This window comes from Lissotriton helveticus, chromosome 6 (genome assembly GCF_964261635.1).
Source record: "Lissotriton helveticus chromosome 6, aLisHel1.1, whole genome shotgun sequence".
Classification (NCBI taxonomy): domain Eukaryota; kingdom Metazoa; phylum Chordata; class Amphibia; order Caudata; family Salamandridae; genus Lissotriton; species Lissotriton helveticus.
The window spans coordinates 2,037,030,249-2,037,042,597 of NC_136067.1; the positions used below are offsets into that span (position 1 = coordinate 2,037,030,249).

The 12,349-nt window shown below is 44.9% G+C and overlaps 1 protein-coding gene across 8 annotated transcripts in view; it reads left to right on the forward strand.

The window, feature by feature from the left end:
- DNMT3A (DNA methyltransferase 3 alpha) overlaps positions 1-12,349 on the forward strand; it is a 2,120,215-nt gene that overhangs the window by 1,370,893 nt on the left and 736,973 nt on the right. The gene's annotated exons all lie outside the window — the stretch shown is intronic.

A 12,349-nucleotide genomic window follows, 5' to 3' on the forward strand; every position in this document is an offset into this window, starting at 1 on the left:
ATGGATGGAATGCACTACTGAGATCTGGGCCTAAATACATTGTTGGTCTGCTCACCATGCCATTCAAGTTTGGACCAAGCCATATGCAAATCAGTCTCAACCCTGCTCCTCGTGGCAACAGACCAGCTCAAACTGCCAGACCAGTCCTCCCTGGACTGGACACCAGCATCCTGGGACCGGTTTCAAGGTGTTCACCCCTCATCAGCCTGGATAGCTCGACTCCAGTGTCATGGCAAGCACGGGACACACATCTGGGCATACCCGTCTCCCTTAGGGTGACAAATGCTAAAAGAACAATTGATGGACGCAGTACTGAACGATGTCAAACCTTCACCCCCAGTACAAAGATCGGGGCCTAAATCCATAGTTTTTTGCTCACCATACCATTCCAGTTTAGACTCAGCCATAGGCAAATCAGTCTTGACCATGCTCCCCTTTGTGAAAAGTCCAGTCCAAACGGCCAGGCCAGGTCCGCCGGAACGGAAACCAGAATCCTGGGACCAGTTTCAGGGCATCACCCCTCATCCGCCTGTATATCTTGACTCCAGTGGCATTGCCAGCACAGGACCCACGTCTGGGCATACCCGTCGCACGTAGGGTGACAAATGCAAACAGAGCAATTGGCTGATGAGTGGTGATACCTGGAAATCGGCTCCAGGATGCTTGTTTTCCGGTACAGGGAGGACCTACCCTGGCAGTTCAGGCTGGACTATTCCCATGGAGAGCAGGGTTAAGACTGATTTGCATATGGTTGGGTGCAAACTGGGGTGGCATGGTGAGCAAACAAATTATTGATTTAACCCAGATCTGTGACTGGGGGTGAATAAAGCCAATCAGCTCATTTTTATATTTTGCTGTTTTGACCCTTTGACAAAATCAATTGTTCTGGCTTATTCAATTATGCCCTTTATTTACAGCCATGTGCTCCCCCCCATCCAGGGTTTGGGCACCAGGATCTGTGCTCAAACCCTCTGCAGTGCAAAAGGCATTGTAGTTAGGTATGGTAATAATGTCTTACTTTACATTAAACAAAACATTAAAATTCACAATTTATTGTTATCTCAAGTAACTGTAACTCGTGCCCTTAAGTAACTATAACTCACACCCTTGTCATGCACTGCTAATTACCTCACATATTACATCACTCATGACATGTTCGATTACATAATTGATAAAATCACTGTAATGTCTGAAATCACATTGACATCGCAATGCATTCATGTTCTGTTGCATCCTCACAGCCATTTTAGACGTAAGGGGGGATATTTGTACTAGGAACACTCAACTGTCCTTTCAATTTTAAAGTTAATGATGGAAGCGGAGTGTACTGGGACTATAAAACAGCAATACTTTTCTCATGACTGCCCTTCTCTCATCTGCTTTTCTGCCAGAGAAAGACAAACACTGTAAATTATTTACTTTTGTAAGACACTTATCAGCTTTGCACTACCACATGTGTGCTTCCACTATCCCCTCCACCCCAAAGAGGTCAAGATAGCCATTCTGCTGCCGGTTCAGGCAGCTGGATAAACAAACATAATAATCACAGGTCAGAATGGAAACATTTATTTCTTAGAAGCACACAACTTCTGCCCAATAAGAACATCTGCTTCTATTCCTACATGTGGACGGAGCTAAAGTCCCTCTCTGTAGTATTCCTGAAAGCTCTCTTTTAGGTTGATCACATACGGAAGGTTACAGCTGCACAGTCAAGCTAGACCTAAAAAGAGCTACCAATACTTTCCTTGGCAGCATCCAACGTACGTATATTTGACAGGCAGCAACATTGTCATCTGTTCATTCTTTTACAAAACATTCTTATTGAAAAGAAGGAAGCCCAAGTGGGCTAAATAGTTTTTAAAATATGAATTTCTATAACTGCTTTCCATTCACGTAAGTATTTTGGGGATCGAGCTTTGTTCTTATCTTAATTCACTGCACTGCATTTGATCTACAGTAACACTTGCTGCAAGTGGAAAATGTAATCAACTATTCGCAGTGTGACGTGTTGTAGATTCAAATGTGCCACCCACTTGCCCAGTAAATGGAAATTTGTACTAGCTGTCTTTACTAATTATTTCACACTACACTGCTCATGTTTAAGCAGACATACCTTCTCCTTGTGGTGGGGGTTGAGGAGAATAACCTAATATAAGGTAGCACCTGTAAATTGATGTGTTGTGGTCTCTGGTACATGAGCTGGGGTTGTTCTCGAAAGCAAAGCTTAAACTATTGTAACAAACAAGTTCAAATGTTCCAAACCCAATACTAGATGGCAGGATAGTGCACAAAATGTAATCCACAACATAAGCAGCAAATATTTTGTTACATCTAAGAAATATTTTCCTTACTTTTCTGTCCAGAGACCTTTGTAGATTGACATGTTGTACCTAGACTAGCAAATAGCAAATGTTTGTTGATGCCAAAGCAGAAATGCACTTCTAAACACTGCTTTTCATAGTTAGACATTCTGGAGTAATTAACATTTCCAATTTGGAAGTGAGTCCTTCTGTGGCCATACTGTAAAGCCTATCTTTTGCTTTGAGCATAGTAGGCCAGCATTGAAGGTTTAAACTAAGGGCCTGATTTAAATCCTGGTAGACTGCCTGGTGTCCGCCAGGATAATGGAGTAAATTACTCCTTAGCCCTGGTGGAAGGACCACCTGCCAGATTTATAAATGACCGCCAGGCAGGCGATCTTTTATAAAAGCTTTGCCAGGAACCACGTGGCGGATCACATTAAGGTATTTTACTCTGCTGTGGGGCAGCAGGGCACAGGGCACATCCCTGTAGCAGAGAGAAATTCATTATTCTCCTCATAAAGAATATCCTGAAACTAGATTTTCTTTCCGACAAGAAAAGATATAATGCTCACCCTCGCCAAGGGAGTTTTCTCCAATGGTGGGGGGAGCATTATAATGATTTTACTGTTTCTTAACTCCAAGTTTTTCTTGCCCTTAAGAAACAGGTAAAAAATTAATACATGTCTGTCCTTCCAAATTGGGTGGGTGGACATGCAGCCATTTTGCCGACTGCCCCCCCTCCCCAGAGGCATTGGAGGGGATTAATCACAGCAGACAGCATAGTCTCTGCTGTGCTTAACCCTAAGTTCCGCCCGTATGTAAATGGGGTGGGCGGACCACTATATTGGCGGGGAGCGAACTTGGTTGCGAAGCAGTACTCTCTCCGCCAATATATAAATCGGGCCCTAACACATGATACAAGAACTATAGAGTGCATTCCGAATTAAAGAAGGATAGATATTTATCTTCAAGGACCTATACTCCACCAGAATACAAATTGTAGTTAAAATATAAGTTCTCTGGGGGAATGAGAGAGTTTTATTTGGGGAGGGATCTTTGATACCGCCACCTCTCATACTCCTGGTCAAAAATGGCAATATTTGTGGCCCCCTGCAAATATTTTGGGGTGCAAGTTTTTTTGTTTGGTTGTGCCTATAGACGTGTCTACCATAATATATATACTAACAACAAGAGAGTAAGGATATTCAAAGGTCACTCCTATATCCCTAGTAATATGTGCAAAAAACAACTAGAGTGACTGGTCGGTGCTGTAGTAAAAAAGACTTTTTTTTAGAAACCATGCCACCAGAAGAAAACAAAATCACACCGTCAGTGACGAAGTGTTAACCACGAGAAAAACAAAGAATGAGTGGACAACATACAGAGAGAGAAAAAAAACGTATTTCTAAGAAGAACCCTCACTCACCCTAGTGGTGACATGCTTCATCATAGGGTTCACACTGGTGGAACCGAATGTCCCTCCAGTGTGCTTCAACGCCTGAATTGCAGCGGAGCTGGTTGTTGTGGAAACATTTTTTTTAAATGTTGTGTTATGTGAAGGTGATTAGTGAAGTTAAAAAATATCAGCTGTACCAGAACCAATTTTATTCAGTGGTCAGCTAATATTGTTAAAAACGTGTTGGATACTAATAAGGGTAATATTATTAACCACTTGTATCCTTTAGAATCTCGGTCGACATGTTTCAGCTGTCCAAAATTATTAATGCAGCTTTCTTCATGACCAAAAAAGGGAATATCCCCGGTGGTCCACGCTCGCTAAGGCACGTCCATCCCAGGTGGATATAATGTGTGAAAAGAAAATATATTTAAAATACCGGAATTTTCCGTCGGCTATCCTAATTTTTCAGGGGCCAAAATCTGTGGAATAATAAAACACAGTATTAATGAATAAATTCGTATTCATAAATATCCCTTTACTGGTCACACGAACCAGTCATCTCGTGTTTTTATGCATGTGTCCAACAAACATTCCATTCCTGCACCAAGGTCCACTCCTTGGTGAGGTTGTACATTGACAACAATTATGTGGTAAATAGGGGGTGCAACTATTAAGTTCAATCCCCATTTTGCGAACATCACATCTCTGAATTCGCTATCACATTGGTTTAAGATACCTTATCTAAACAACATTGTCAGCCAACAGAGCCCTGTTTTTAGTGCACGTGGCAAAAACATGCTTTATAAGAGGTAGTCCGTTCCTGACTCCCCGGTGCATAACATACCCATCTCACAGAAAAGAAGTCCCAAAATAAAACCCTTCATAGAAGGGATGGTGGAAAGGGACTAGATTAAAAAATGGGAAACCCTAGCCTGTTTACTTACATCACGATCCTAAGGTGCTGTCATCATGGGCTTAGCGGTGGGGGCACTCTTCACGCTACGGTTTCTATAAATTCAGGATGAAAATGGTAGCGTTATTACAGGTGTCAGCCCCTTCTCGCTACTGCTCTGATTCCTCAAGAATTTCAGCTATCAAAGCCGCACTTACTTCACTCGTAGCGACTCGCCGCCATCAACCTACTCCAATCACTGCCGCCGCCCGGAAGGTAAACTCCCCTGGCGGCGCCTCAGAGAAAAGGAGGTCAGGGGCGGGTCACGTGATCGCCGTGCACAATGCGTGCCCCACTTCTTAAAGGAACACGATAAACAATGTTATCATCGTACATTTCAAACTAGAAATAATGACATAGCTCATCTCAGTATTTATATTCGCCCTACACTGTTAATCTTTCTGGGACCCTAAAAGAGACCCTCAAATTAAAGCGCTGGAACATGTTGTCGTGAAACGGAGCCTGCCATATGTATCTTTCTTTACTTAATTTTTTCTGAAGAAAAACTTTATTTAAACCATCCCAGACAGGACCCTGACCCCGTGTTCAGTAAGCCTGCAGGTGTTGGTCTTAGCAACGCGTTCTCTCGAATCAGGCGCTATAAAGTCAACACCGCGTTGATTAATCGCACAGAAAGTAGCTCGTTTATTATCTTTTTCTCAATAGTAGAAGACGATATGTATCACAATAATAGTTGCCCATAATTTGATAGATCAGTAATATCAGTGTATTAAAAATCAGTCTATTGGAAATCACGTATGAATCACCTATTTTTTTTTTTTTTTGGCCAGGGCAAACTGAATTGTTAACATTCATTTATTAGTGACTAACAGGGGGAGACTAAATAGCTATCACTGTATCAGACTGAATTTCTAGAGAGAAGGAGTGAGTTTCTAGATATCATGTACTATGAATGACTGGTTGGTAACAGGCTTCTGATATTGGTAAGCCATGAAATATGGGAACCCCTAAAGAGTATGGGAACCCTATTTAGGGTCAAATAATCACAGTAATTTACAGAACTACAAATTATACAGAACGGGGGTGGTCCTGCTACATTGTGTTGAAAGTTCTTTGTCGTTATCTTTTCATTACTGTTCCCCAAGGAATATCATCATTAAGGCCGATTTGGTGGCACGAGAGGCGATATATCCACCTCTGCTCTTTTTCGAATAATCTGGCCTCAGAGCCCTGGGCTAGTTGTTCGATAACGGTCCACTTTAATTCGTCTGGTGTATGGTTTTGCTGCAAAAAATGTGCGGTCAATGTTGTGTTACTTTTGCGGCACCGGATATTACTCCGGTGTTCACCGATCCGTAATTTCACTCGTCTTGTCGTCATTCCAATATACCTCAACCCGCAAGGGCAGGTGATTAAATAGATGACGTTACAAGAATTACAATTCGTGTGACTCCTTTGTTGCCAGACCTTTCCAGTTTCCAGATTCAAGATCTTGGTGGTAGTCGTCAGAGGACACACACTACATCCTCCACATGGGAACCCCAAGCATTCAAAACACCTTCAGTACTGATGTTCTATTGCTTCATGGGGCGGATATGGACAAGGGCGTCCTTTAGGCTTCTTGCTCGTTTAAAGGAGAATAGAGGTTTTTCCCAATCGTGATTCGTACTCCTGAGTACTCTCCAATGTTTGTTTATGCAACGAGTTACTGCATTTGACAATGGATTAAATGTCGTCACACATGTCAGAGGAACTTCAGAAGGAGCTTCTTTCGGATGGTCCTCAATGAGAGTATCCCTATGTTGGTTTCTGGCCCGTTAACAACTTTAATCCAGTAGACGATTAGGATAACCCCGGTGCTGTAATTTGCCTGTCAGATCCCGGGCTTGTTCCTTAAAGTCACTCAGGTCACTGCAATTGCATCGTATTCGGAGATACTGACCAAAAGGCAGATTTTCCCTCAGAGCTTGTGGATGGAAACTCGAATAGTGCAATAAGTTATTCTTTGATGTTGGTTTAAAATAAGTTGTTGTACGTAATTCATTGCCTACGCGGGAGATGGTTACATCCAGGAACACAAATCTGTCCTCATTATGGTCATGAGTGAACTTCAGATGAGGATTCAGACTGTTTACCCAGTCAAAGAAGGGTATAAGGGAACTTTCATCTCCTTTCCAGATCAACAAAACGTCATCTATGTACCGTTGCCACAGTAACATATTTGACGAAAATTGATTAGTTTGTGCCAGTATGTGATCACACTCAAAACGGTATACATAAAGTCCCGCCACGCTGGGCGCGAACGTGCTTCCCATGGAAGTCCCCGTTGCTTGTAAAAATAACTTCCCTTCATATTAGAAAAAGTTACGTTTTTACCATAATATATACCCATATAGGGCACTGTCTTTTTTAGATATTTCTATCCCTAGGCCACAAAGTATTAAAAGTCATCCTTCCCGTATAGTATATTTATGTAGCCATACTCTCTCATTGTTACTCTGATTTATAAAAAGCCAGTAAGCTCAAGTTTCTAATTCTGGCATGATCTTCACCTCCACAAATAGAGCTGACACCTCTATGAAATGAGAAAGAAGATTGTCCTGTATCCTCTGGGTACAACCTTGATGCTATACTGACCTGAAGAGTACTAGTCATTGTATTTGCAAGCACATTTATGATCATCCTTAGATGCTACTAACACAGCAATCAGTTAAACATAGACCTAGTTTTCCTTCACCTCCAGTGACCGCTCCTGTGTATACATTTTTTTTCCTTTCAGACCTGAGATATCAGAAAAGAGATTAATATACTGTTTGACTAATAGGAGCGACGGTAAGGGCCAAAAAACTGTGGCACAGAAAACAACCAAATTTCATTTAAATCAGAATGTCTTATCTTGATCCGTTGTCCACTCAAACCCCAGAAAGGATCCACCGTCCAAAGATCCAAAAACTGACTAAAGTTGCTTCTATGATTCGAGGGAGTGGACTCCACTTCATAAAAATATCACATGGTCATAAAGTTGTTGATTCCCAAATTTTTCTTTATTATTCAAGTATCCGTCACACATTGACGACAGTTCCCAAAATTATTTTCAATACTCCAAGCAAATCCAAAATGATCAAAAAAATCAAACAGCCGACGCGTTTCGTCCAATGAAGGACATCATCAGGGCTGTTGAAAAATAAACCAGATATAAGAAAATATTCATTGCATCACTATAATCACATATTCAAGTATTACATCTTATTTTAGTATTTCGACACCTGCCTATTTCACAATCTAATATCATTACACATTGTTTTCATTAAACCCCCCCCCGAATTCATGCAGCTCACAGAATTTTTACTTTTATCAAAAACCTGCATAAACAGCACCCATCACAGATACAGTTAGCTACCACCATCTCTAATCCAAGACCTCCCATGCCATGTTGGCGGCTAATAGGCAGATTGACAACCAAGACACCCAGATTGATCCACCACCACCTCAGCCGCAACCCCCAGGAAAGCCGGCTCTACCTCAGCCAACAACTCCTACAATGCCATGCCCTTCAATAAAAGCTACTGACCAGTAAAGCCCCTCTTTCTCTGATGAAGAGAGAGATAAAGGGGGGCGTGGTCTAGACGCCGATGTAGGTGGAAGCGGGACTCCGGAGCTCCTCCGTGCCCGCCTCTCACCATCGCACATTGTAGGAGAGTAGGGTCTGCAATCCTATGATCACCCAGATTTTTGCTTTTTGCTTCACTGGTTTACGACTTTCCCTGGCTGTGGGCCTGCTAATCAGACCCACAGCCTAGCTGTTCTCTCTAATCCAAATTGTACCCAGGTACTGAATTGGCACTGGGCCCTCTCAAGTCCCTGTAACCAGGGCTGAGGTGCACCCAGAAGTCTCCCAGGGGCTGCAGCATGTATTATGCCACCCCTGGACTGACTAACTAAATCTGACACAACTGGCTGCACGACAGCTGGGGCAAGGAGGTGTAAACACCCTTTGCTTTAGATATAGTATTCCTATATCTAAACCTAAATGGACACACAGATCTCCTATCAGTCACTCCTATGGCAGGCCTTAACAATCCTGAAGGCAGAGTGCTTGGAATCGTGCGAGATAGTGCTCTGGCATGAGCTGAGCCTGTCTGCGGCTTTAGGGATCTATCCCTTAGCCGTTTCCATGATATCGCATACCATATACTCTTAAGTGCATTATAATCCTCGCGGTTATATGCCAACTCTGGTATCGCTTTATCAAAACATGTCGAGTAAGGTGTCATACGAATTGGAATACTAACCCCTCGCCAATTCTGGCGACGGGGTTAGCATTCCACCCTTCTAGAGGGACACGACATGGATGTAACCTGTAACCCCGGTTAAAGTCAGACAGAGCCTTGGCATCCACAAAATGGATGCTGCCACTGAGACACAAGTCTGCCCTCCTGCTGCTGGGAGTCCTCCCAGAGCAGGAGGCAAGGACAAAGGGTTTCCTGCCAGGGGCGTTGCCAGCACCGTCCCAGACAGGGTTTTGTGTATTCCAGGTAGGCAGGGCTACAGAGGAAGGTGACTGCAAGTGGCACCCCGGTGCTCACTGTGCATAGGCCGGCTTGAACCAGTTCCAGGGGCACACCAGCCCCTGAGCTGGGGAAAGCCCGCCAAAGGAGAGGGGTGTAACCACCCCCCTCCTGGTCCCACCCATAGGGCAGGACTTAGTCGCGTGCCAGCCCCCTTTTCCAAGATAAAGGTAGGAGCAGGCCCCCTTCCAAATTAGATCATCTTTGGAATCAAGACACGACTTTCTACGAAAGGACATCAAGATTTCTTCTCCAAGATTCTCCCTTGTGACTAAGGAGTAGTCACCCTGCATCCGCAGGCACCATCTTAAGAACGCTGCGGTCTGCTGCAAGTCCTTCCTCCGGAATCTGACTGCCCAGCTCGACGAGAACCGGCTTCCCTGGCACCTCTGACCTCTACCCACCTCTACAGCCAAGCTGAGAACCGTGGGTGCGACGAGACCTCGAGGGACCGGCCATCTTCAAGACTGCACGACTTCTTTCCAGCACGACCGCCGAGGGATCCTCTGGTGAGTGCTTTGGGGTCCGAGAAGCCCCAACCCTGAGCAGCCCCAGCACCGAAGTTCAGCCTCCCAGCATCTCCACGATCTGCGTGGGGCCCTTCTGCTTTTTGCTGCTCACCGCGTTGTTTGGCTACTAGCCCGCAGGCTTGTGGCCTTCTTAACGACGCCCGACGACATCACTGTTGCTGGTCTGGTTGCTCCAGACTGGCCCTTGCTCCCTTCCAAGAGAGGAGCACCCCGGACCCTCCTGGTCCACTCCAGACGCCATTTTAGGTCCACCGCGTGGGCTTGAATTTGCCAAGACTTGTTGCCCCAATCCTGGGTCCAGCGACGTCGAGAGCATCATCCATCGTGGGACAGCTCGTACCTCCATCCTGGTCGCCGACAACGCCTCCTGGTCCGTGAGACTACAGAGCCCAGCGTCGCCCACTCACCTAGTCGAGGTGACTACCATCCGGTGCCCTCCTGGTGCCACCTGACTACTGGCTAGTAGTCACGAACTTGGTCCCCTCTGCTTTCAGGTGTCATCTATCTTCGATCCAGGCTTGGATCACTCGAACAATCTTCACTGGTCGCCTGCCAGCAACTCCTTTCCTTCAGGCTCCTGGTTCGTCAACGGATAATCCCGACGTCTTTTCAGACCTATGCAGCTGCAGCCCCTGGGCTAGGTAACTTCGGCATTTCGGTGCCTCAGCATAGCCTCACTATCCAAGGGTCCAGATCCACTTTCGTTTTTGACCTACCTAGTCGGGTTCGCCCGAGAACACTAACTTTGTGAATTCTAGTTTCCATAGACTTTGTCCCGCATCCCGCGTGAGAGTGCACACTCTGCACCCGAGTTCCCTAGGCCTCCTGCTAGTAATCTAAAGGTTCAGTAGTCCAGCCCTAGCGATCCCAAAGCCTCTGAGAATCGTTACTTACCTGCTAGTAATTCGCATTCCACTTTTGTAGTATATGGTTTTTCGTGCCCCTCGGGCATTTGTGTAAATTGTGCGACTTGAAGTATTTTTATAAGAGTTTTGTTGTGTGCTTAGCTCCCTGTCTAATAAAGAGCCAGGGTAGTCTTGTTATAAATAAATACACTGTTTATTTTCATAACAACTTGTGTGGTGTCCTTTCACTTGGTGTTCAAGGGGTAATGTGATGGTAAAACAGCTGGCTTAACACGCCCTCTAGAGTCTTAGCCTTAGACTGCTCGTATCCATGCTACTAGGATAGCAGGTCTATAAGGTTGACTTACAACCAATCATCAATAAGGGTTGTTTGGACTGATACATAGTGATCACTAGAATAGTGAGCACTGCATATCAGGCCAACTTCTCACATTGGTGAGCAGCGGTTGGGATTTGAGCTTGCTGTTGTTTTACCACACATATCCTAAGAATATCTTGTGAAAGATCACATAAGTACTAAAGGTACATATAACTTAGCTTAGAATACTCTGAGTTCTACTGAACCAGCTGTTGCAGCTCCTAGGGCCAAGCACACCCTAAACTACAACTCTAGCAAGGGATCAGTAGGCAAACATATAGTGTAGGTAAGTGCACCACTTACACCTCACTAGAAAAGCATGTCTACCCAAGGAAAATCTACTGAGACTCCCCTTGTGGATATTGACCCTCCACAGGTCAAATCAAGATATGCAGCTCTCAGTTTCCAGGAGATGAGACAAGTGTGTACCTCCAGGAAACTGAAACAGGGGTCTAACCCCACCGTTCCCTTTTTAATAGGTCTCTTAGAGACTTATGATGCGAGAAAGATTTCTCAGCTAGATGGGAATATGCCAGCCTTAGAGGGTACCTCTGGGGATCCAGACCTCCCCAACACTGCCAATGCAGTTGAGGAGGAGGATCAAGAGGAACTCTCTGGGGACGAGGTAGACAAAGGTCTTGAGGTAGTCAGAAGGCTAACTAGGGCCAACTTAGACTTGCTTGGGCTAGGATCTGGGGGACCCCCAGTACTGACCCTAAGTAGGCCTAACCTTGGAGTTAGGAGAGATAGATCTCTTTCTAGGGACTCCAATAGATCTCTGCACTCTAATGCCTCTTCTCAGAGGAGAAGGAACTCTCCCCAGAGGAGATTGACTTCCCCTCAGAGAATGGAGCATGAAGCTAGGATGAGGCAGGCTACTCTGAGGATTGAAAGGGAAGAACTTGCCCTGGCCAAAGAGAAGCTTGCCTTTGCTAGAGAGCAGCAGATGAGTGGGTTAGCTCCCACTGGTGGCAGCAATCTCCCAAGAGATAGAGAGAAGGGTTTAGATACTAAACACTTGACTAAGATAGTGCCCCCCTTTAAGCAAGGGGATGACATCCAGAAATGGATGGCTGCTTTGGAGAGTGCCTGCACTGTGCAGTGCATTCCCCAGAGTCAGTGGGCAGCTATACTGTGGCTCTCCTTTGATAGTAAAGGTAGAGACAAGCTCCTCACTACAAGAGTGGAGGATGCTAATGATTACCAGGTCCTGAAAAATACACTGGTTGATGGGTTTGGTTTAACCACTGAGCAGTACAGGTTGCTGTTCAGAGACACCCAGAAAACTCAGTCTCAGGACTGGTCTGACTTTGTGGATAGTGCCACTAAGGCTTTGGAGGGCTGGTTGCTGGGTAGCAAGGTTACTGATTACACAGGGTTGTACAATCTCATGATGAGAGAACAAATTTTAA